The following is a 25,043-nucleotide window of genomic DNA, read 5'->3' as shown; positions in this document are numbered from 1 at the left end:
CCGACTCTGGAAGAGCGGTCCATCCTGGGTCCCGACTCTTGAAGAGCGGTCCATCCTGGGTCCCGACTCTGGAAGAGCGGTCCATCCTGGGTCCCGACTATGGACGAGCGGTCCATCCTGGGTCCCGACTCTGGAAGAGCGGTCCATCCTGGGTCCCGACTCTGGAAGAGCGGTCCATCCTGGGTCCCGACTCTGGAAGAGCGGTCCATCCTGGGTCCCGACTCTGGAAGAGCGGTCCATCCTGGGTCCCGACTATGGACGAGCGGTCCATCCTGGGTCCCGACTCTGGAAGAGCGGTCCATCCTAGGTCCCGACTCTGGAAGAGCGGTCCATCCTGGGTCCCGACTATGGACGAGCGGTCCATCCTGGGTCCCGACTCTGGAAGAGCGGTCCATCCTGGGTCCCGACTATGGACGAGCGGTCCATCCTGGGTCCCGACTCTGGAAGAGCGGTCCATCCTGGGTCCCGACTCTGGAAGAGCGGTTCATCCTGGGTCCCGACTCTGGAAGAGCGGTCCATCCTGGGTCCCGACTATGGACGAGCGGTCCATCCTGGGTCCCGACTATGGACGAGCGGTCCATCCTGGGTCCCGACTATGGACGAGCGGTCCATCCTGGGTCCCGACTATGGACGAGCGGTCCATCCTGGGTCCCGACTATGGACGAGCGGTCCATCCTGGGTCCCGACTATGGACGAGCGGTCCATCCTGGGTCCCGACTCTGGAAGAGCGGTCCATCCTGGGTCCCGACTCTGGAAGAGCGGTCCATCCTGGGTCCCGACTATGGACGAGCGGTCCATCCTGGGTCCCGACTATGGACGAGCGGTCCATCCTGGGTCCCGACTCTTGAAGAGCGGTCCATCCTGGGTCCCGACTCTGGACGAGCGGTCCATCCTGGGTCCCGACTCTGGACGAGTGGTCCATCCTGGGTCCCGACTATGGACGAGCGGTCCATCCTGGGTCCCGACTCTGGACGAGCGGTCCATCCTGGGTCCCGACTATGGACGAGTGGTCCATCCTGGGTCCCGACTCTGGAAGAGTGGTCCATCCTGGGTCCCGACTCTGGAAGAGTGGTCCATCCTGGGTCCCGACTCTGGAAGAGCGGTCCATCCTGGGTCCCGACTCTGGACGAGTGGTCCATCCTGGGTCCCGACTATGGACGAGCGGTCCATCCTGGGTCCCGACTCTGGAAGAGCGGTCCATCCTGGGTCCCGACTATGGAAGAGCGGTCCATCCTGGGTCCCGACTATGGAAGAGCGGTCCATCCTGGGTCCCGACTCTGGACGAGCGGTCCATCCTGGGTCCCGACTCTGGAAGAGCGGTCCATCCTGGGTCCCGACTATGGAAGAGCGGTCCATCCTGGGTCCCGACTCTGGACGAGCGGTCCATCCTGGGTCCCGACTCTGGAAGAGCGGTCCATCCTGGGTCCCGACTCTGGAAGAGCGGTCCATCCTGGGTCCCGACTATGGACGAGCGGTCCATCCTGGGTCCCGACTATGGACGAGCGGTCCATCCTGGGTCCCGACTCTGGACGAGCGGTCCCAGGATGGACGAGAAATATCCTACTCAGGATATTTTACAATCACACATTTTCTAATAACATTTTATAACTCTGCATCATTAACTTATTTATTCATATTTATTTATTTATGAAACATATTTAAAGTATGAAAACTCTCAGAAACAGCTACAGAAATGACCTCCTCTTGACTTCTTTGACCACTCCCTGGACTTCACCATGTTGCAAATACACCATTGACCATCTACAAGAAGCTGAGCATCACAGTCTTTTTCAACCAGTTTAATTGTCGCTCGTTATGGTTCTAATCACATCTTCAGGTGTTTTCAACACCTGATTGAAAAGACTTTATTCAAATTCTGTTTTTAAGAGTTATAATCTTCAAGGGGTTGGTACAAAATGCGGCTGCTAGACTTTTGACAAGAACAAGAAAGTTTGATCACATTACGCCTGTACTGCCTCACCTGCACTGGCTTCCTGTGCACTTAAGATGTGACTTTAAGGTTTTACTACTTACGTATAAAATACTACACGGTCTAGCTCCAGCCTATCTTGCCGATTGTATTGTACCATATGTCCCGGCAAGAAATCTGCGTTCAAAAGACTCCGGCTTATTAGTGATTCCCAAAGCCCAAAAAAAGTCTGCGGGCTATAGAGCGTTTTCCGTTTGTGCTCCAGTACTCTGGAATGCCCTCCCGGTAACAGTTCGAGATGCCACCTCATTTAAGTCTCACCTTAAAACTCATTTGTATACTCTAGCCTTTAAATAGACCACCTTTTTAGACCAGTTGATCTGCCGCTTCTTTTCTTTTTTCTCCTATGTCACCCCCTCCCTTGTGGAGGGGGTCCGGTCCGATGACCATGGATGAAGTACTGGCTGTCCAGAGTCGAGACCCAGGATGTATCGGTTGGTGACATCTCTACGCTGCTGATCCGCCTCCGCTTGAGATGGTTTCCTGTGGACGGGACTCTCGCTGCTGTCTTGGATCCGCTTTGAACTGAACTCTCGCGGCTGTGTTGGAGCCACTATGGATTGAACTTTCACAGTATCATGTTAGACCCGCTCGACATCCATTGCTTTCGGTCCCCTAGAGGGGGGGGGGGGGGGGGGTTGCCCACATCTGAGGTCCTCTCCAAGGTTTCTCATAGTCAGCATTGTCACTGGCGTCCCACTGGATGTGAATTTTCCTTGCCCTTTTGTGGGTTCTTCCGAGGATGTCGTAGTCGTAATGATTTGTGCAGTCCTTTGAGACATTTGTGATTTGGGGCTATATAAATAAACATTGATTGATTGATTGAATCATTTTGTCAATGAGTTATTAAGAGAAACGACACTGTTTGGTATGTTGAAAATTGTAATGTTGTAATTCAAGTCGCATTTGTCTATTTAATGCATCTATAAACAAAATACGGAATAATTGTCCAACTTGCTAAAACACCAAAATTGTGTTTGGGGGTTGAATAATTTTGATCACAACTGTAAACTGTTTGCCTAATTTGCTCACGCAGTTGCGGACAAAGGGGTGTACCTCGCCCCGTCCTTTCTTCTGAGAGATGTTTTCATACCCAATCATGGCACCCACCTGTTCCCAATTAGCCTGCACACCTGTGGGATGTTCCAAATAAGCGTTTGATGAGCATTCCTCAACTTGATCAGTATTAATTAAAAAAAAAATTCAACTTCTTTGTCACGTGTTGCTGGCATCAAATTCTAAAGTTAATGATTATTTGCAACAACAACCAAAAATGTTTATCAGTTTGAACATCCAATATGTTGTCTTTGTAGCAGATTTGCAAATCATTGTATTCCGTTTATATTTACATCTAACACCATTTCCCAATTCAGGGTTTGAATCCGGACGTGCTTTCTCTCTCCCATCAGGGACGAGGATGATGATGATGATGATGATGGTGTGCGAGGAAGATGTGGGAGGTCCATCCAGCCCTTGAGCAGGAAGAAGGAAAGATGGAGGAGGAGGAAAACGTCGATTTCCCCCCACCTCCGTGAAGATGTGCCACCATTGACGCGGCGGGACGGAGACCATGCAAGACCTTCGTTCGCTGCAGGTGAGAACTTTTCGCCGCCGCCGCCGCCGTCGTCCACTCCACGTTTCCCGCCAGCCGTCATATGTTAAGCGCTCCTCCGGTATGACGTAATCATCATAAATGGTCGTCTTCGCGCCGTGACGTCATCAGGGGGGGGGGGGGGGGGGGGGGGAATGCCGCGGCCTCCTTGTGTGGCGCAACATTGTACCAGCTGTATTAATAACCATAGGACTATTAACGCCTGCCTCCTGTCGCCATGACAACCGCCCGGTTGCAACTCCCAAACATTTTTTGTTTTATTAATATGCCATTGCGATATACAGTTTGAAAAAAAAACACACCAAAAAAACTCACTGGACTTTTGATTAGGCACACCCTGCCCTTGCAATGGAGGTGACGTGAAGACAAAAATCCTAATCACGCCCGTTCATCTTTTTTTTTTTTCTTAGCCCACGCAGCTGTTCCTAATATTTTGACCCCTGCGAGGCAAGGGTGTGAGCGACAAAACAATAAGTCATTTTCACATGAAAAATATGACACGAGCAAATATGGATTATGTTTACAATTAACATTTTGTCGTTTCACATACAGCCTTGAGTAAGTTGACATTTAATATAAGTAACATTGTTTTTGCATACCGCATCATATTATTTTGTACATTAAGCAACATTTCTGCCATGAGGTGGCGACTTGTCCAGGGCGTACCCCGCCTTCCGCCCGATTGTAGCTGAGATAGGCGCCGGCGCCCCCCGCTACCCCAAAAAAGGGAATAAGCGGTAGAAAATGGATGGATGCGTGATGCAGGTAACGTTTTGTCGTTTTACATACAGCCTTGATTAAGTTGACATTTAATATAAGTAACATTGTTTTTGCATACCGCATCATATTATTTTGTACATTAAGCAACATTTCTGCCATGAGGTGGCGACTTGTCCAGGGCGTACCCCGCCTTCCGCCCGATTGTAGCTGAGATAGGCGCCGGCGCCCCCCGCGACCCCAAAAAAGGGAATAAGCGGTAGAAAATGGATGGATGGGTGATGCAGGTAACGTTTTGTCGTTTTACATACAGCCTTGATTAAGTTGACATTTAATATAAGTAACATTGTTTTTGCATACCGCATCATATTATTTTGTACATTAAGCAACATTTCTGCCATGAGGTGGCGACTTGTCCAGGGCGTACCCCGCTTTCCGCCCGATTGTAGCTGAGATAGGCGCCGGCGCCCCCCCGCGACCCCAAAAAAGGGAATAAGCGATAGAAAATGGATGGATGGGTGATGCAGGTAACATTTTGTCGTTTTACATACAGCCTTGGTTAAGTTGACATTTAATATAAGTAACATTGTTTTTGCATACCGCATCATATTATTTTGTACATTAAGCAACATTTCTGCCATGAGGTGGCGACTTGTCTAGGGTGTACCCCGCCTTCCGCCCGATTGTAGCTGAGATAGGCGCCGGCGCCCCCCGCAACCCCAAAAAAAGGGAATAAGCGGTAGAAAATGGATGGATGGGTGATGCAGGTAACGTTTTGTCGTTTTACATACAGCCTTGATTAAGTTGACATTTAATATAAGTAACATTGTTTTTGCATACCGCATCATATTATTTTGTACATTAAGCAACATTTCTGCCATGAGGTGGCGACTAGTCCAGGGCGTACCCCGCTTTCCGCCCGATTGTAGCTGAGATAGGCGCCGGCGCCCCCCCGCGACCCCAAAAAAGGGAATAAGCGGTAGAAATGGATGGATGGGTGATGCAGGTAACATTTTGTCGTTTTACATACAGCCTTGATTAAGTTGACATTTAATATAAGTAACGTTGTTTTTGCATACCGCATCATATTATTTTGTACATTAAGCAACATTTCTGCCATGAGGTGGCGACTTGTCCAGGGTGTACCCCGCCTTCCGCCCGATTGTAGCTGAGATAGGCGCCGGCGCCCCCAAAAAAGGGAATAAGCGGTAGAAAATGGATGGATGGGTGATGCAGGTAACGTTTTCTCGTTTTACATACAGCCTTGATTAAGTTGACATTTAATATAAGTAACATTGTTTTTGCATACCGCATCATATTATTTTGTACATTAAGCAACATTTCTGCCAGGAGGTGGGGACTTGCCCAGGGCGTACCCCGCCTTCCGCCCGATTGTAGCTGAGATAGGCGCCGGCGCCCCCAAAAAAGGGAATAAGCGTTAGAAAATGGATGGATGGGTGATGCAGGTAACATTTTGTCGTTTTACATACAGCCTTGATTAAGTTGACATTTAATATAAGTAACATTGTTTTTGCATACCGCATCATATTATTTTGTACATTAAGCAACATTTCTGCCATGAGGTGGCGACTTGTCCAGGGTGTACCCCGCCTTCCGCCCGATTGTAGCTGAGATAGGCGCCAGCGCCCCCCGCCACCCGGAAAGGGAATAAGCGGTAGAAAATGGATGGATGGATGATATAAGCAACATTTCTGCAATGAAGGGGCGATTGTAGCTGAGATAGGCACCAGCGACCCCGAAGGGAATAAGCGGTAGAAAATGGATGGATGGATGGATAAGCAACATTTATTATTCTACATACAGCATCATATAAGTAACATTGATTATTTTTACATTAAGTACGATATAAGTAACATTGATTGTTTACATCAAATATGATAAGTAACATTATTTTGCATACAGCATCATATAAGTAACATTATTTTGTACATTAAATATGATATAAAGTCACATTATTTTGTTTACATACATCATCAAATAAGTAACATTGATTATTTTGTACATTAAATATGATATGAGCAACATTTATTATTTTACATACAGCATCATATAAGTAACATTGATTATTTTTTTTACATTAAATATGATATAAGTAACATTATTTTACATACATCATATAAGTAACATTGATTATTTGGTACATTAAATATAATATAAGCAACATTTATTATTTTACATACGGCATCATATAAGTAACATTGATTGTTTACATTATTTATGGTATAAGTAACATTATTTTACATACAGCATCATATAAGTAACATTGATTGTTTTTACATTAAATATGATATAAGAAACATAATTTTGCATACAGCATCATATAAGTAACATTGATTATGTTTTACATTCAGTATGATATAAGTAACATTATTTATTTTACATACAGCATCATATAAGTAACATTTATTGTTTTCATCAAATATGATAAGTAACATTAATTTATATACCACATCATATAAGTAGCATTGTTATTTGGTACATTAAATATGATATAAGCAACATTTCTTATTTTACATACAGCATCATACAAGTAACATGGATTATTTTTAACATTAAGTATGATATACGTGACATTATTATTTTATGTACAGCATCATAAGTAACATTGATTGTTTACATTAAATGATATAAGTAACATTATTTTACATACCGAATCATATAAGTAACATTGATTGTTTTCTACATTAAGTATGATATAAGTAACATTAATTATTTTACATACAGCATCATATAAGTAACATTGATTATTTGGTACATTAAATATGATATAAACAACATTTATTATTTTACATACAGCATCATATAAGTAACATTGATTGTTTACATGAAATATGATAAGTAACATTGATCATTTTGTACATTAAATATAATATAAGTAACATTGATTATTTTTTACATTAAGTATAAGTAGCATTCATTATTTTACATACATCATCATATAAGTAACATTGATTATTTTTACACTAAATATAAGTAACATTATTTGTATACAAAATAGACAAGCACATATTATTTTTACATTACATGATACGTGTAAACATTGATTATTTTTTACATTAAATATGATAAAAGTAAAGAAAATGACATGCAGCATCATATAAGTAACATTGATTATTTTTACTTTAAATATAAGTAACATTTATTATCTTTACACAAGTAAACATCATTTTTACATGTACAATACAAGTAAACATTGATTATTATTTTTTTTGCATTAAATATGATATTAGTAACATTATTTTTGTATGATAAAAAGTCACCTTTATTCTTTTTACATAAAATATGCAATTAAACATTATTTTAACATTATATGATACAAGTAAACATTGATTATGTTTACATTTGAAACAAGTAACATTATTTCACATGCAGCATCATATAAGTAACATTGATTATTTTCACACCAAATATACAAGTAACCATTATTTTAACATTATATAATACATGTAAACATTGATTTTTTAAAATTAAATATGATATTAGTAACACTTATTATTTTTAAATTATAAATACCAATTTTTTTTTACATAAAATATACAAATAAACATGATTTTTCATGATATATGATAGAAGTGAACATTGATTGTGTTACATTATATATAAAACATAAAATATGATATGAATACAAATGTTTCAAATAAAATATGTGTTTATGTGTATATGTAAAATGAAAAATATTTCTGTAAAATATAAAATATTTCAAATAAAATGTTTCAAATGAGATATGTGTTTGTATGTATCTATGTTTCAAATGTTTTAAATAAAATATGAAACATTTACTTTTTTACAAAAATATGATACGAGTAAACATTGATTATGTTTACATTAAGTATGATATAAGTAACACGGATTATGTTACATTATATATAAGACATAAAATATGATATGAATAAAAACGTTTCAAATAAAATATGTGTTTATGTAAAATATTTCAAATAAAATATGTTTGTATGTATATATGTTTCGAATGTTTTAAATAAAATATGAAACGTTTATTTTTTTTACAAAAATATGGTACGACTAAATATTGTTTATGTTTACATTAAATATGATATAAGTAACACAGATTATTTTTACCTCAAATATAAGTAACATTCAATATTTTTACGCAAAACACACAAGTAAACATTATTTTTTACTTTATATGGTAGAAATAAACATTGATTATTTTTTACATTAAATATGATATTAGTGACACTTATTAGTTTTACATGATAAAAATCACATTTATTATTTTTACATAAGATATGCAAATAAACATTATTTTTCATGAAATATGACACAAGGGAACATTATATATGGAACATTTGTTACATAATATATGACGTGAATAAAAATCTATTACATAGACTATGAAACGTTGATAATTTTTACATAAAATATGATACGAGTATAGATCGATTTTTTATTTTGATTTTTTAAATAAATATGATACAAGCAAACATTATTTTTACATGCAAGTAAACCCCAACAGATCAAAAATTGAATAGTTTGGGAATATTTGTTTTATTATTATTATTATTATTTTGGACCAATGACAAAATACACCTTTGACCCTCCAGAATATTGAAGACAGCTTTCATCAAAATATTGAGAATTAAATATGCATTATTATCTTCATAAAGGCAGAATTTGAAGGACAGCCCTCCTTTATTTTATTTTAAAGAACATAAAATAATAACGCAATAATAAATAATGCTGACAAGTGTGATTCATAGCACGATAAATTTAATATGTTCTCATTTATATTGCGTTTAAAAACAAGCAGTAATATTTCACATAAAAATCCTGCAATTGGAAAGCTTCCCCAAAATGCTTTTGTTTTGAATCCAAAACATCAGTTTTATTGTCAACTAATGTGCATTTATTTTGCCAATATTTCCACCTGGGGTACACAGTAATGGTTGTTTATGATAACAATAATACGCCTCCATCGCAGGGCGGCAAGCAGCCATTGTGCAACACCTGCTTAAACAATCCTCTTTTCTGTTTGCTAAATAAACAACGGTAACCTAGCAACCAACACGAGCAGGTCTGTCGGAGGTTTTATGGCACGGCACAAAGACGCCCATTGTGTTTGCAAAAATCTATAGTGTGTGTGTGTGTGTGTATGTGTGTGTATATATATATATATATATATATATATATATATATATATATATATATATATATACAGTGGGGCAAAAAAGTATTTAGTCAGGCAGCAATTGTGCAAGTTCTCCCACTTAAAATGATGACAGAGGTCTGTCATTTTCATCATAGGTACACTTCAACTGTGAGAGACGGAAAGTGAAAAAAAAAATCCAGGAAATCACATTGTAGGAATTTTAAAGAATTTATTTGTAAATTATGGTGTAAAATAAGTATTTGGTCAACCATTCAAAGCTCTCACTGATGGAAGGAGGTTTTGGCTCAAAATCTCACGATACATGGCCCCATTCATTCTTTCCTTAACACGGATCAATCGTCCAGAAAAACAGCCCCCAAGCATGATGTTTCCACCCCCATGCTTCACAGTAGGTATGGTGTTCTTGGGATGCAACTCAGTCATCTTCTTCCTCCAAACACGACGAGTTGAGTTTATACCAAAATGGATACATGGATGATACAGCAGAGGATTGGGAGAATGTCATGTGGTCAGATGAAACCAAAATAGAACTTTTTGGTATAAACTCAACTCGTCGTGTTTGGAGGAAGAAGAATACCGAGTTGGATCCCAAGAACACCATACCTACTGTGAAGCATGGGGGTGGAAACATCATGCTTTGGGGCTGTTTTTCTGGACGATTGATCCGTGTTAAGGAAAGAATGAATGGGGCCATGTATCGTGAGATTTTGAGCCAAAACCTCCTTCCATCAGTGAGAGCTTTGAATGGTTGACCAAATACTTATTTTCCACCATCATTTACAGATAAATTCTTTAAAATTCCTACAATGTGAATTCCTGGATTTTTTTTTCACATTCTGTCTCTCACAGTTGAAGTGTACCTATGATGAAAATTACAGACCTCTGTCATCATTTTAAGTGGGAGAACTTGCACAATCGCTGGCTGACTAAATACTTGTTTGCCCCACTGTGTATACATATATATATATATGTATATATATATATATATATGTATATATATATATATATATATATGCATATTAGGGCTGGGCGATATGGCCTTTTTTTAATATCTTGATATTTTTAGGCCAGTACGATATATATTCCGATATTTTGCCCTGGCCTTGAATGAACACTCGATACATATAATCACAGCAGTATGATGATTCTATGTGTCTTCATTAAAACATTCTTCTTCATACTGCATTCATATATTCTACATTTAAAGGCCTACTGAAATGAGATTTTCTTATTTAAACGGGGATAGCAGGTCCGTTCTATGTTTCATACTTGATCATTTCGCCATATTGCATATATTTTCACTGTAAGGATTTAGGAGAGAAAATCGCCGATTTTGGTACTTCCTGAAAAAGCCTGGCCTTTACGGGAAGTCGCAGACGATGACGTCACATGTTTGATGGCTCCTCACATATTCACATTGTTTTTAATGGGAGTCTCCCCAAAAAAAAAAAACAGTTATTCGGACCGAGAAAACGACAATTTCCCCATTAATTTGAGCGAGGATGAAAAATTTGTGTTTGAGGATATTGATAGCGACGGACTAAAAAAACTAAACGCGATAGCATTGGGACGTCCATCCGTCCATCCATTTTCTACCGCTTATTCCCTTTCGGGGTCGCTGGCGCCTATCTCAGCTACAATCGGGCGGAAGGCGGGGTACACCCTGGACAAGTCGCCACCTCATCACAGAGCCAACACAGATAGACAGACAACATTCCCACACTAGGGCCAATTTAGTGTTGCCAATCAACCTATCCCCAGGTGCATGTCTTTGGAAGTGGGAGGAAGCCGGAGTACCCGGAAAGAACCCACACAGTCACGGGGAGAACATGCAAACTCCACACAGAAAGATCCCGAGCCTGGATTTGAACCCAGGACTGCAGGAACTTCGTATTGCGAGGCAGACGCACTAACCCCTCTGCCACCGTGAAGCCATTGGGACGTATTCCGATATTTTTAGACACATTTACTAGGATAATTCTGGGAAATCCCTTATCTTTCTGTTGTGTTGCTAGTGTTTAAATGAGTGTAGCGGTAAAGTCCGATTCTATTACTGCTACTGGTTGCCGAATATAAATGAAACTAGTTCAGACGTGTGCAGCCGGCTAATAATTGATGTCCAAAATTGTGTCCATGTTTAACAAAAATATTTAATATCATAAAGTCACTTAAAGTTCCTTAAGGCTCTGGATGCTGTGGGGCTGTCTTGGTTGACAAGACTCTGCAGCATCGCGTGGACATCGGGGGCGGTACCTCTGGATTGGCAGACCGGGGTGGTGGTTCCTCTCTTTAAGAAGGGGGACCGGAGGGTGTGTTCCAACTATCGTGGGATCACACTCCTCAGCCTTCCCGGTAAGGTTTATTCAGGTGTACTGGAGAGGAGGCTACGTCGGATAGTCGAACCTCGGATTCAGGAGGAACAGTGTGGTTTTCGTCCTGGTCGTTGAACTGTGGACCAGCTCTATACTCTCGGCAGGGTTCTTAAGGTGCATGGGAGTTTGCCCAACCAGTCTACATGTGCTTTGTGGACTTGGAGAAGGCATTCGACCGTGTCCCTCGGGAAGTCCTGTGGGGAGTGCTCAGAGAGTATGGGTCTTATTGTGGCAGTCCGATCCCTGTACGATCAGTGCCAGAGCTTGGTCCGCATTGCCGGCAGTAAGTCAGACACGTTTCCAGTGAGGGTTGGACTCCGCCAAGGCTGTCCTTTGTCACCGATTCTGTTCGTAACTTTTATGGACAGAATTTCTAGGCGCAGTCAAGGCGTTGAGGGGTTCCGGTTTGGTGGCTGCAGGATTAGGTCTCTGCTTTTTGCAGATGATGTGGTCCTGATGGCTTCATCTGACCGGGATCTTCAGCTCTCACTGGATCGGTTCGCAGCCGAGTGTGAAGCGGCCGGAATGAGAATCAGCACCTCCAAATCCGAGTCCATGGTTCTCTCCCGGAAAAGGGTGGAGTGCCATCTCCGGGTTGAGGAGGAGACCCTGCCCCAAGTGGAGGAGTTCAAGTACCTAGGAGTCTTGTTCACGAGTGGGGGAAGAGTGGATCGTGAGATCGACAGGCGGATCGGTGCGGCGTCTTCAGTAATGCGGACGTTGTATCGATCCGTTGTGGTGAAGAAGGAGCTGAGCCGGAAGGCAAAGCTCTCAATTTACCGGTCGATCTACGTTCCCATCCTCACCTATGGTCATGAGCTTTGGGTCATGACCGAAAGGATAAGATCACGGGTACAAGCGGCCCAAATGAGTTTGGGTCTCTCCCTTAGAGATAGGGTGAGAAGCTCTGTCATCCGGGAGGAACTCAAAGTAAAGCCGCTGCTCCTCCACATCGAGAGGAGCCAGGTGAGGTGGTTCGGGCATCTGGTCAGGATGCCACCCGAACGCCTCCCTAGGGAGGTGTTTAGGGCACGTCCAACCGGTAGGAGGCCACGGGGAAGACCCAGGACACGTTGGGAAGACTATGTCTCCCGGCTTGCCTGGGAACGCCTCGGGATCCCCCGGGAAGAGCTAGACGAAGTGGCTGGGGAGAGGGAATTCTGGGCTTCCCTGCTTAGGCTGCTGCCCCCGCGACCCGACCTCGGATAAGCGGAAGAAGATGGATGGATGGATCATAAAGTCACATTTATATAACACACTTTGTACAAAAACAGAAAATACACGGGAGCAAACAAACACTAGCCTGGCACAGTCAAAAACTGTTGCGCCTCTACTCAGCAACACCTGGGCAAGATCCCGACTCCTCCCTAAATAGCCAGGCACTTGGCCTTGGACCCAACCCCTTTAGTGACGTCATCAATTTGACAGACAGAAAGTGTATTTGGCTCTAACAGTGAGTTTAATAGTACCTGATAGTCGGAGGGGTGTGTCCACATTCGGGTGTTGACGAGCAGTGTCTCAGGCGAGTCGACGGCAGCTTTATGGACGACACAAGCTCAGCTTTTCTCCGGTAAGAACTGACTTTTTAACCACAATTTTCTCACCGAAACCTGCTGGTTGACATGTGTTTGGGATCCATGTTGGCTTGACCGCGCTGTGATCCATAGGAAAGTTTCACCTCCGGGAATTTCAAACAAGGAATCACCGTGTGTTTGTGTGGCTAAAGGCTAAATCTTCCCAACTCCACCTTTCTACTTTGACTTCTCCATTATTACTTGAACAAATTGCAAAAGATTCAGCAACACAGATGTCCAAAATACTGTGTAATTATGTGGTTAAAGCAGACGACTTTTAGCTGTGTGTGTGTGCGTAGCGCTCGTACTTCCTAAAAACCCGTGACGTCACGCGTACACGTCATCATTACACGACGTTTTCAAGACGAAACTCCCGGGAAATTTAAAATTGCACTTTAGTAAACTAACGCGGCCGTATTGGCATGTGTTGCAATGTTAATATTTCATCATTGATATATAAACTATCAGACTGCGTGGTGGCTAGTAGTGGCTTTCAGTAGGCCTTTAAAACTTTCATGCAGAGAGGGAAATCGCAACTAAGTCAATTGACCAAAAGTGTATTCATTAAAGTTATTAAGCAATGGCACGAACATTCAAGTCATTTCCAAAACAGAAAGTGCAAGATTGTCAGAGACATTTTAAGTGTCAAATAAAAATGAGCTGCATAATAAGAAATCAACAATCAATCAATCAATGTTTATTTATATAGCCCCAAATCACAAATGTCTCAAAGGACTGCACGAATCATTACGACTACAACATCCTCGGAAGAACCCACAAAAGGGCAAGGAAAACTCACATCCAGTGGGACGCCAGTGACAATGCTGACTATGAGAAACCTTGGAGAGGACCTCAAATGTGGGCAACCCCCCCCCCCTCTAGGGGACCGAAAGCAATGGATGTCGAGCGGGTCTAACATGATACTGTGAAAGTTCAATCCATAGTGGCTCCAACACAGCCGTGAGAGTTCAGTTCAAAGCGGATCCAAGACAGCAGCCAGAGTCCCGTCCACAGGAAACCATCTCAAGCGGAGGCGGATCAGCAGCGTAGAGATGTCAATCAATCAATCAATCAATCAATCAATGTTTATTTATATAGCCCCAAATCACAAATGTCTCAAAGGACTGCACAAATCATTACGACTACAACATCCTCGGAAGAACCCACAAAAGGGCAAGGAAAACTCACACCCAGTGGGCAGGGAGAATTCACATCCAGTGGGACGCCAGTGACAATGCTGACTATGAGAAACCTTGGAGAGGACCTCAGATGTGGGCAACCCGAAAGCAATGGATGTCGAGCGGGTCTAACATGATACTGTGAAAGTTCAATCCACAGCCGCGAGAGTTCAGTTCAAAGCGGATCCAAGACAGCAGCGAGAGTCCCGTCCACAGGAAACCATCTCAAGCGGAGGCGGATCAGCAGCGTAGAGATGTCCCCAACCGATACACAGGCGAGCGGTCCATCCTGGGTCCCGACTCTGGACATCCAGTACTTCATCCATGGTCATCGGACCGGACCCCCTCCACAAGGGAGGGGGGGACATAGGAGAAAGAAAAGAAGCGGCAGATCAACTGGTCTAAAAAGGAGGTCTATTTAAAGGCTAGAGTATACAGATGAGTTTTAAGGTGAGACTTAAATGTTTCTACTGAGGTAGCATCTCGAACTGTTACCGGGAGGGCATTCCAGAGTACTGGAGCCCGAACGGAAAACGCTCTATAGCCCGCAGACTTTTTTTGGGCTTTAGGAATCACCAATAAGCCGGAGTCTTTTGAACGCAGATTTCTTGCCGGGACATATGGTACAATACAATCGGCAAGATAGGCTGGAGCTAGACCGTGTAGTATTTTATACGTAAGTAGCAAATAGTATTCGTCCATCACTATGTGGTATGTTACTAAGGTTATTAAATTCTCTTCAATCTCTAGCGAGTGACTTTTCAAATGATGCTACAAATTAGCAGTAATGCTACTTTTTATAGCAACACTTTTCCCCCCCACACTTGACAAATTACAGTTGTCTGTTCGACATATTCCCACTTGAAGCCGAACCACCGCCAGACCATGGAAACAATGCTGTTTTTATTGGGAATGAAGTCTTCCTTCATTTGTTACCAGATTCACACCTTCTTTCTCTCGAACGGCGACGTTAGCATCACAGCTAATGTTACCCAGTCTGCTACCTCTCTGCTGGGCGAGGGTGCATACGTATGTGACGTATGAGGTGAGAGTATGTGACGTGTGGAAGAAGGTGCGCCTGCTTGTCTGCGAGAGGGAGACACAGGAAAGAGTGAAGAAGAGCCTGTAGACCAGGGGTAGGGAACCTATGGCTCTAGAGCCAGATGTGGCTCTTTTGATGACTGCACCTGGCTCTCGGATAAATCTGAGCTGACATTGCTTAACACGATAAGTAATGAATAATTCCACTTGTAATCACAGTGTTAGAAATAATGTTCAAAATATAAAACATTCCCATGCATTTTTAATCCATCCATCTGTTTTCTACCGCACCCGTTCAATAATTTGCGTTAATGGTAAGAAGTGATTTATTTATTATTGGTTAGTGTGGGGTTCTTCAGACCACCAAGCACCGACATGAGAGCCTGTTTCAGGGTTACAATATTGTTTTATTCTTCAATAAGTCTCTCAGTTGCTTTCCAGCAATTGTCTTTTTCTCTTTTGTTTTCGCTCGCGCTCTGGCTCCAGCCCCAACCCCGTCTCTCCTCCTGGAGCGACAGGTGATTAGATAACAAGGCCCAGGTGGGCCGTCAACGCACCTGTCGCTGATTTCGAGGCCGGCCCTGTTCGCTGCAGGCCACGCCCCCGCCACAGTTAGCTCGAGAATAACAATGTTATTACAAAGAATAAGAGACCTATTATACTCTAGAAATGTCGGTCTAACTTAGAAATGCACGCGTTACTTTTGTTCAGTGTAAAAAAAAAAAATATTATATGGCTCTTACGGAAATACATTTTAAAATATTTGGCTTTTTGGCTCTCTCAACCAAAAAGGTTTGTGACCCCTTCACTATTTAAAGATCTTTTAAATGACAAGCTTATGTTTGTTTTAGTCAAAGATCCTCTACTTGACGAGCATTTTTGCACTAATCAGAGATCCTTTATATAACAAGCGTATGTTTGCATGCATCAAAGATCCTCTATATGACGAATATATGTTTGCACTAGTCAAAGATCCTCTATATAACAAGCTTATGCTTGCACTAGTCAAAGATCTTCTATTTAACAAGTGTATGTTTGAACAGTCAAAGATCCTCTATATAACGAGTGTATGTTTGCACTAGTCAAAGATCCTCTATATGCCAAGCGTATGTTTGAACTAGTCAAAGATCCTCTATATAACGAGTGTATGTTTGCACTAGTCAAAGATCCTCTATAAGACAAGTGTATGTTTGAACAGTCAAAGATCCTCTATATAACGAGTGTATGTTTGCACTAGTCAAAGATCCTCTATATGCCAAGCGTATGTTTGAACTAGTCAAAGATCCTCTATATAACGAGTGTATGTTTGCACTAGTCAAAGATCCTCTATATGCAAAGCGTATGTTTGAACTAGTCAAAGATCCTCTATATAACGAGTGTATGTTTGCACTAGTCAAAGATCCTATATAAAACAAGTGTATGTTTGAACTAGTCAAAGATCCTCTATATAACGAGTGTATGTTTGCACTAGTCAAAGATCCTCTATATGACAAGTGTATGTTTGAACTAGTCAAAGATCCTCTATATAACGAGTGTATGTTTGCACTACTCAAAGATCCTCTATATGACAAGTGTATGTTTGAACTAGTCAAAGATCCTCTATATAACGAGTGTATGTTTGCACTAGTCAAAGATCCTCTATATGACAAGTGTATGTTTGCACTAATCAAAGATCCTCTATATAACAATTGTATGTTTGCACTAGTCAAAGATCTTTTAAATGACAAGCTTTTGTTTGTTTTAGTCAAAGATCTTCTATTTGACGAGCATGTTTTCACTAATCAGAGAACCTTTATAAAACGAGCGTATGTTTGCACGCATCAAAGATCCTCTATATAACGAACATATGTTTGCAATAGAAAAACATCCTGTATATGACAACTGTATGTTTGCACTAGTCAAAGATCCTCTATATGACAAGTGTATGTTTGCACTAGTCAAAGATCCTCTATATGACAAGCGTATGTTTGCAATAGTCAAAGATCCTCTATATGACAAGTGTATGTTTGCACTAGTCAAAGATCTTCTAAATGACAAGCGTATGTTTGCAATAGTCAAAGATCCTCTTTTGACAAGTGTATGTTTGCACTAGTCAAAGATCCTCTATATGACAAGTGTATGTTTACACTAGTCAAAGATCTTCTACATAACGTGTGTGTTTGCACTAGTCAAAGATCCTCTAAATGGCAAGCGTATGTTTGCACTAATCAAAGATCCTCTATATAACAAGTGTATGTTTGCAATAGTCAAAGATCCTCTATATGACAAGTGTATGTTTGCACGAGTCAAAGATCCTCGATATGACAAGTGTATGTTTGCACTAGTCAAAGATCCTCTATATGACAAGTGTATGTTTGCACTAGTCAAAGATCCTCGATATGACAAGTGTATGTTTGCACTAGTCAAAGATCCTCTACGTATATGACAAGCGTATGTTTGCACTAATCAAAGATCCTCTACATAACGAGTGTATGTTTGCAATAGTCAAAGATCTTCTATTTGACAAGTGTATGATTGAACTAGTCAAAGATCCTCTATGTAACGAAAGTATGTTTGCACTAGTCAAATATCCTCTAAATGACAAACGTATGTTTACACAAGTCAAAGATCCTTTATATGAAAAATGTATGTTTACAATAGTCAAAGATCCTCTATATGACGAACATATGTTTGCAATAGAAAAACATCCTCTATATGACAACTGTATGTTTGCACTAGTCAAAGATCCTCTATATGACAAGTGTATGTTTGCACTAGTCAAAGATCCTCTGTATGACAAGTGTATGTTTGCACTCGTCAAAGATCCTCTATATGACAAGTGTATGTTTGCACTAGTCAAAGATCCTCTATATGACAAGTGTATGTTTGCACCATCAAAGATCCGCTATACGACAAACTTATGTTTGCACTAGTCAAAGATCCTCTTTTGACAAGTGTATGTTTGCACTAGTCAAAGATCCTCTACATGACAAGTGTATGTTTGCACTAGTCAAAGATCCTCGATATGACAAGTGTATGTTTGCACTAGTCAAAGATCCTCTACATGACAAGTGTATGTTTGCACTAGTCAAAGATCCTCGATATGACAAGTGTATGTTTGCACTATCAAAGATCCGCTATACGACAAACTTATGTTTGCACTAGTCAAAGATCCTCTATATGACAAGTGTATGTTTGCACTAGTCAAAGATCCTCGATATGACAAGTGTATGTTTGCACGAGTCAAAGATCCTCGATATGACAAGTGTATGTTTGCACTAGTCAAAGATCCTCTATATGACAAGTGTATGTTTGCACTAGTCAAAGATCCTCGATATGACAAGTGTATGTTTGCACTAGTCAAAGATCCTCTACGTATATGACAAGCGTATGTTTGCACTAATCAAAGATCCTCTACATAACGAGTGTATGTTTGCAATAGTCAAAGATCTTCTATTTGACAAGTGTATGATTGAACTAGTCAAAGATCCTCGATGTAACGAAAGTATGTTTGCACTAGTCAAATATCCTCTAAATGACAAACGTATGTTTACACAAGTCAAAGATCCTTTATATGAAAAATGTATGTTTACAATAGTCAAAGATCCTCTATATGACGAACATATGTTTGCAATAGAAAAACATCCTCTATATGACAAGTGTATGTTTGCACTAGTCAAAGATCCTCGATATGACAAGTGTATGTTTGCACTAGTCAAAGATCCTCGACGTTTATGACAAGCGTATTTTTGCACTAGTCAAAGATCCTCTAAATGACATACTTATGTTTACACTAGTCAAAGATCCTCTATATAATGAGTGTACGTTTGTACTAGTCAAAGATCCTCTATATGACAAGCGTATGTTTGCACTAGTCAAAGATCCTTTATATGATAAGCTTATGTTTGCACTAGTCAAAGATCCTCTACATAACGAGCAGTAGTACAAGCTAATTGGATCATTTGTTTGAGATTACAATCCTCCAGTGGCGTGCAGGTGCAGGACTGGTGGTGTTCGTGATGTAAATGACGATCCATCCTGCGTCCATATTGCCGGCACTTGATGGACTCTGTTGCCATGGATACCAGCACAATATTCCCCTGTAAGTGGGAGGCGTGCAGAACGGCTTCCACGCTGCAAGTTGTTCCACTGGTGAATTCGCTGATGGCAGCAGAAATGACACTAAAAAGTCACACCAGGGTGTGTTTTTTTTTTAACCCCAACAGAGCTCCAAAACTTGAAGAATATCAGAGGAGAGGAAAATGCAAACATTCAGCCTGCTTAGCTAATAGTGGCCACATGGGGGCAGTACAGAGAAACACCTTTTTGTATAATGCTCGTGCAAAACTCTTGTCATGATGTCATAAATCATCCAACCAATCACAATCAAGTCATTAGTAAAACACTTATGTCAGAGTCAAGTGTTTGTTATTCAGAAGATCTTATGTTTGTTTATGTTTGCACTAGTCAAAGATCCTCTATAATGAGCGTATGTTTGCACTAGTCAGAGATCCACTATATTTGACAGGCGTATGTTTGCACTAGTCAAAGATCCTCTATATAACGAGCGTATGTTTCCACTAGTCAAAGAGCCTCTATATTTCACAAGTGTATGTTTGCACTAGTCAAAGATCCTCTAAAATGAGCGTATGTTTGCACTAGTCAAAGATCCTCTAAAATGAGCGTATGTTTGCACTAGTCAAAGATCCTCTAAAATGAGCGTATGTTTGCAGTAGTCAGAGATCCACTATATTTGACAGGCGTGTGTTTACACTAATCAAAGATCCTCTATATAACAAGTGTATTTTTGCACTAGTCAGAGATCCACTATATTTGACAGGCGTATGTTTGCACTAGTCAAAGATCCTCTATATAACGAGCGTATGTTTCCACTACTCAAAGAGCCTCTATATTTCACAAGTGTATGTTTGCACTAGTCAAAGATCCTCTAAAATGAGCGTATGTTTGCACTAGTCAGAGATCCACTATATTTGACAGGCGTGTGTTTACACTAGTCAAAGATCCTCTATATAACGAGCGTATTTTTGCACTAGTCAGAGATCCACTATATTTGACAGGCGTATGTTTGCACTAGTCAAAGATCCTCTAAAATGAGCGTATGTTTGCAGTAGTCAGAGATCCACTATATTTGACAGGCGTGTGTTTACACTAATCAAAGATCCTCTATATAACGAGTGTATTTTTGCACTAGTCAGAGATCCACTATATTTGACAGGCGTGTGTTTACACTAGTCAAAAATCCTCTATATAACGAGCGTATGTTTCCACTAGTCAAAGAGCCTTTATATTTCACAAGTGTATGTTTGCACTAGTCAAAGATCCTGTATAATGAGCGTATGTTTGCACTAGTCAGAGATCCTCTATATTTGACAAGCCTACGTTTGCACTAGTCAAAGATCCTCTACATTTGACAAGCGTATGTTTGCACTAGTCAAAGATCCTCTATGTGAAAATCATATGTGTGCACTAGGCAAAGATCCTCTACAATGAGCGTATGTTTGCAGTAGTCAGAGATCCACTATATTTGACAGGCGTGTGTTTACACTAATCAGAGATCCTCTATATAACAAGTGTATTTTTGCACTAGTCAGAGATCCACTATATTTGACAGGCGTGTGTTTACACTAGTCAAAGATCCTCTATATAACGAGCGTATGTTTCCACTACTCAAAGAGCCTCTATATTTCACAAGTGTATGTTTGCACTAGTCAAAGATCCTCTAAAATGAGCGTATGTTTGCACTAGTCAGAGATCCACTATATTTGACAGGCGTATGTTTGCACTAGTCAAAGATCCTCTATAATGAGCGTATGTTTGCACTAGTCAGAGATCCACTATATTTGACAGGCGTATGTTTGCACTAGTCAAAGATCCTCTATATAACAAGTGTATTTTTGCACTAGTCAGAGATCCACTATATTTGACAGGCGTGTGTTTACACTAGTCAAAGATCCTCTATATAACGAGCGTATGTTTCCACTAGTCAAAGAGCCTCTATATTTCACAAGTGTATGTTTGCACTAGTCAAAGATCCTGTATAATGAGCGTATGTTTGCATTAGTCAGAGATCCTCTATATTTGACAAGCCTACGTTTGCACTAGTCAAAGATCCTCTACATTTGACAAGCGTATGTTTGCACTAGTCAAAGATCCTCTATGTGAAAATCATTTGTGTGCACTAGGCAAAGATCCTGTATAATGAGCGTATGTTTGCACTAGTCAGAGATCCACTATATTTGACAGGCGTGTGTTTACACTAATCAAAGATCCTCTATATAACGAGTGTATTTTTGCACCAGTCAGAGATCCACTATATTTGACAGGCGTGTGTTTACACTAGTCAAAGATCCTCTATAAGGAGCGTATTTGCACTAGTCAAAGATCATCTATATGACAAGGTATGTTTGCACTAGTCAAAGATCCTCAATATAACGAGCATATGTTTGCACTAGTCAAAAATCCTCTAAATGGCAAGGTATGTTTGCACTAGTCAAAGATCATCTATGTGACAAGGTATGTTTGCACTAGTCAAAGATCCTCTATATAACGAGCATATGTTTGCACTAGTCAAAAATCCTCTAAATGGCAAGGTATGTTTGCACTAGTCTAAGATCCTCTATATATCGAGTGTATGATTGCAGGAGTCAAAGATCTAATATATGAAAAGCTTATGTTTGCACTGGACAAAGATCCTCTATATGACGAGCTTATGTTTGCACTAATCAAATATCCTCTTATATGACAAGGTATGTTTGCACGAGTCAAAGATCCTCTATAATGAGCGTATGTTTGCACTAGTCAAAGATCCTCTATATAACGAGTGTATGATTGCAGTAGTCAAAGATCTTCTATATGAAAAGCTTATGTTTGCACTAGTCAAAGATCCTTTATGTGAAAAGCTTATGTTTGCACGAGTCAAAGATCCTCTATAATGAGCGTACGTTTGCACTAGTCAAATATCCTCTATATGAAAATTATATGTTTTCACTAGTCAAAGATCCTCTTAATAACGAGTGCATGTTTGCACTACTCAAAGATCCACTATATGGTGAGCTTATGTTTGCACTGGACAAAGATCCTCTATATGACGAGCTTATGTTTGCACTAATCAAATATCCTCTGTCTGACAATCATGTTTGCACTAATCAAAGATCCTCTTATATGACAAGGTATGTTTGCACTAGTCAAATATATTTTATATGACGATAATGTTTGCACCAGTCAAAGACCCTCTATATGACAATCATGTATGCACTAATCAAAGATCCTCTATATGACAATCATGTATGCACTAATCAAAGATCCTCTAAATGACAATCATGTATGCACTCGTCAAAGATCCTCTATATGACGAGTGTATGTTGCACTACTCATAGATCCTCTATATGATGAGCGTATGTTTGAACTAGTCAAAGATCCTTTATATGACAAACATATGTTTGCACCAGTCAAAGATCCCCTATATGACAATCATGTATGCACTCGTCAAAGATCCTCTATATGACGAGTGTATGTTGCACTACTCATAGATCCTCTATATGATGAGCGTATGTTTGAACTAGTCAAAGATCCTTTATATGACAAACATATGTTTGCACAAGTCAAAGATTCTCTATATGACAATCATGTATGCACTCGTCAAAGATCCTCTACATGATAAGGTATGTTTGCACTAGTCAAAGATCCTCTATTTGACAATCATATGTTTGCACTAGTCAAAGATCCTCGATATGACAATCATATGTTAGCACTCGTCAAAGATCCTCTACATGATAAGGTATGTTTGCACTAGTCAAAGATCCTGTATATGACGATCATGTTTGCACCAGTCAAAGATCCTCTAAATGACAATCATATGTTTGCACCAGTCAAAGATCCTCCATATAGCGAGTGTATGTTTGCACTACTCATAGATCCTCTATATGATGAGCGTATGTTTGAACTAGTCAAAGATCCTCTATATGACAACATATATTTGCACTAGTCAAAGATCCTCTATATGACACTCATATATGCACTCGTCAAAGATCCTCCACATGACGAGGTATATTTGGACAAGTCAAAGATCCTCTATATGAAAATCATATGTTTGCACTAGTCAAAGATCCTCTATATGAAAATCATATGTTTGCACTAGTCAAAGATCCTCTATATGACAATCATATGTTTGCACTCGTCAAAGATCCTCTACATGATAAGGTATGTTTGCACTAGTCAAAGATCCTCTATATGACAATCATGTATGCACTAGTCAAAGATCCTCTATATGACGATCATGTTTGCACTAGTCAAATATCCTCTATATGACAAGGTATGTTTGCACTAGTCAAAGATCCTATATATGACAAACATATGTTTGCACTAGTCAAAGATCCTCTATATGACAATCATATATGCACTCGTCAAAGATCCTTTACATGATAAGGTATGTTTGCATTACTCAAAGATCCTCTATATGAAAAGCTTATGTTTGCACTACTCAAAGATCCTCTATATGACAATCATGTATGCACTATTCAAAGATCCTCTATATGACAATCATGTATGCACTAGTCAAAGATCCTCTCTATGACAATCATGTGAGCACTTGTCAAAAATCGTCTATATGAAAAGCTTATGTTTGCACTAGTCAAAGATCCTCTATATGAAAAGCTTATGTTTGCACTACTCAAAGATCCTCTATATAACAATCATGCATGCACTAGTCAAAGATCCTCTATATGACAATCATGTACGCACTAGTCAAAGATCCTCTATATGACAATCATTAGTGCACTTGTCAAAAATCCTCTATATGAAAAGCTTATGTTTGCACTAGTCAAAGATCCTCTATATGACAATCATGTATACACTAGTCAAAGATCCTCTATATGACAAGTTATGTTTGCACTAGTCAAAGATCCTCTACATGAAAAGGTATGTTTGCACTAGTCAAAGATCCTCTATATATCAATCATGTATGCACTAGTCAAAGATCCCCGATATGACAATCATATGTTAGCACTAGTCAAAGATCCTCTATATGACAATCATATACGCACTCGTCAAAGATCCTCTACATGATAAGGTATGTTTGTACTAGTCAAAGATCCTCTATACGACAATCATATATGCACTCGTCAAAGATCCTCTACATGATAAGGTATGTTTGCACTAGTCAAAGATCCTCTATATGACAATCACATGTTTGCACTAGTCAAAGATCCTTTATATGACAATTATGTATGCACTAGTCAAAGATCCTCTATATGACAATCATGTATGCACTAGTGAAAGATCCTCTATATGACAATCACATGTTTGCACTAGTCAAAGATCCTTTATATGACAATTATGTATGCACTAGTCAAAGATCCTCTATATGACAATCATGTATGCACTAGTGAAAGATCCTCTATATATGAAAAGCT

General features: G+C 40.2%; 1 protein-coding gene across 3 annotated transcripts in view; it reads left to right on the top strand.

Annotated features, from left to right (window-relative positions):
• The first annotated feature begins 2,630 nt into the window (after positions 1-2,630).
• Positions 2,631-25,043, top strand: part of LOC133551890 (G protein-activated inward rectifier potassium channel 2-like) — a 32,437-nt gene continuing 10,024 nt past the window's right edge. For 2 of the 3 annotated variants that reach the window (XR_009806579.1, XM_061899073.1), the window contains exon 1: positions 2,632-3,584. The gene's annotated coding sequence lies outside the window, so the exon portion shown is untranslated. Of the gene's footprint in view, positions 3,585-25,043 lie in introns of all 3 variants that reach the window. The other variant, XM_061899074.1, reaches the window with a different exon arrangement.

The sequence above is a fragment of the Nerophis ophidion genome, linkage group LG04, assembly GCF_033978795.1.
Source record: "Nerophis ophidion isolate RoL-2023_Sa linkage group LG04, RoL_Noph_v1.0, whole genome shotgun sequence".
Lineage (NCBI taxonomy): Eukaryota > Metazoa > Chordata > Actinopteri > Syngnathiformes > Syngnathidae > Nerophis > Nerophis ophidion.
Note: the sequence above shows the minus strand (reverse complement) of the source record. Positions and strands in the feature narration are given on the sequence as shown.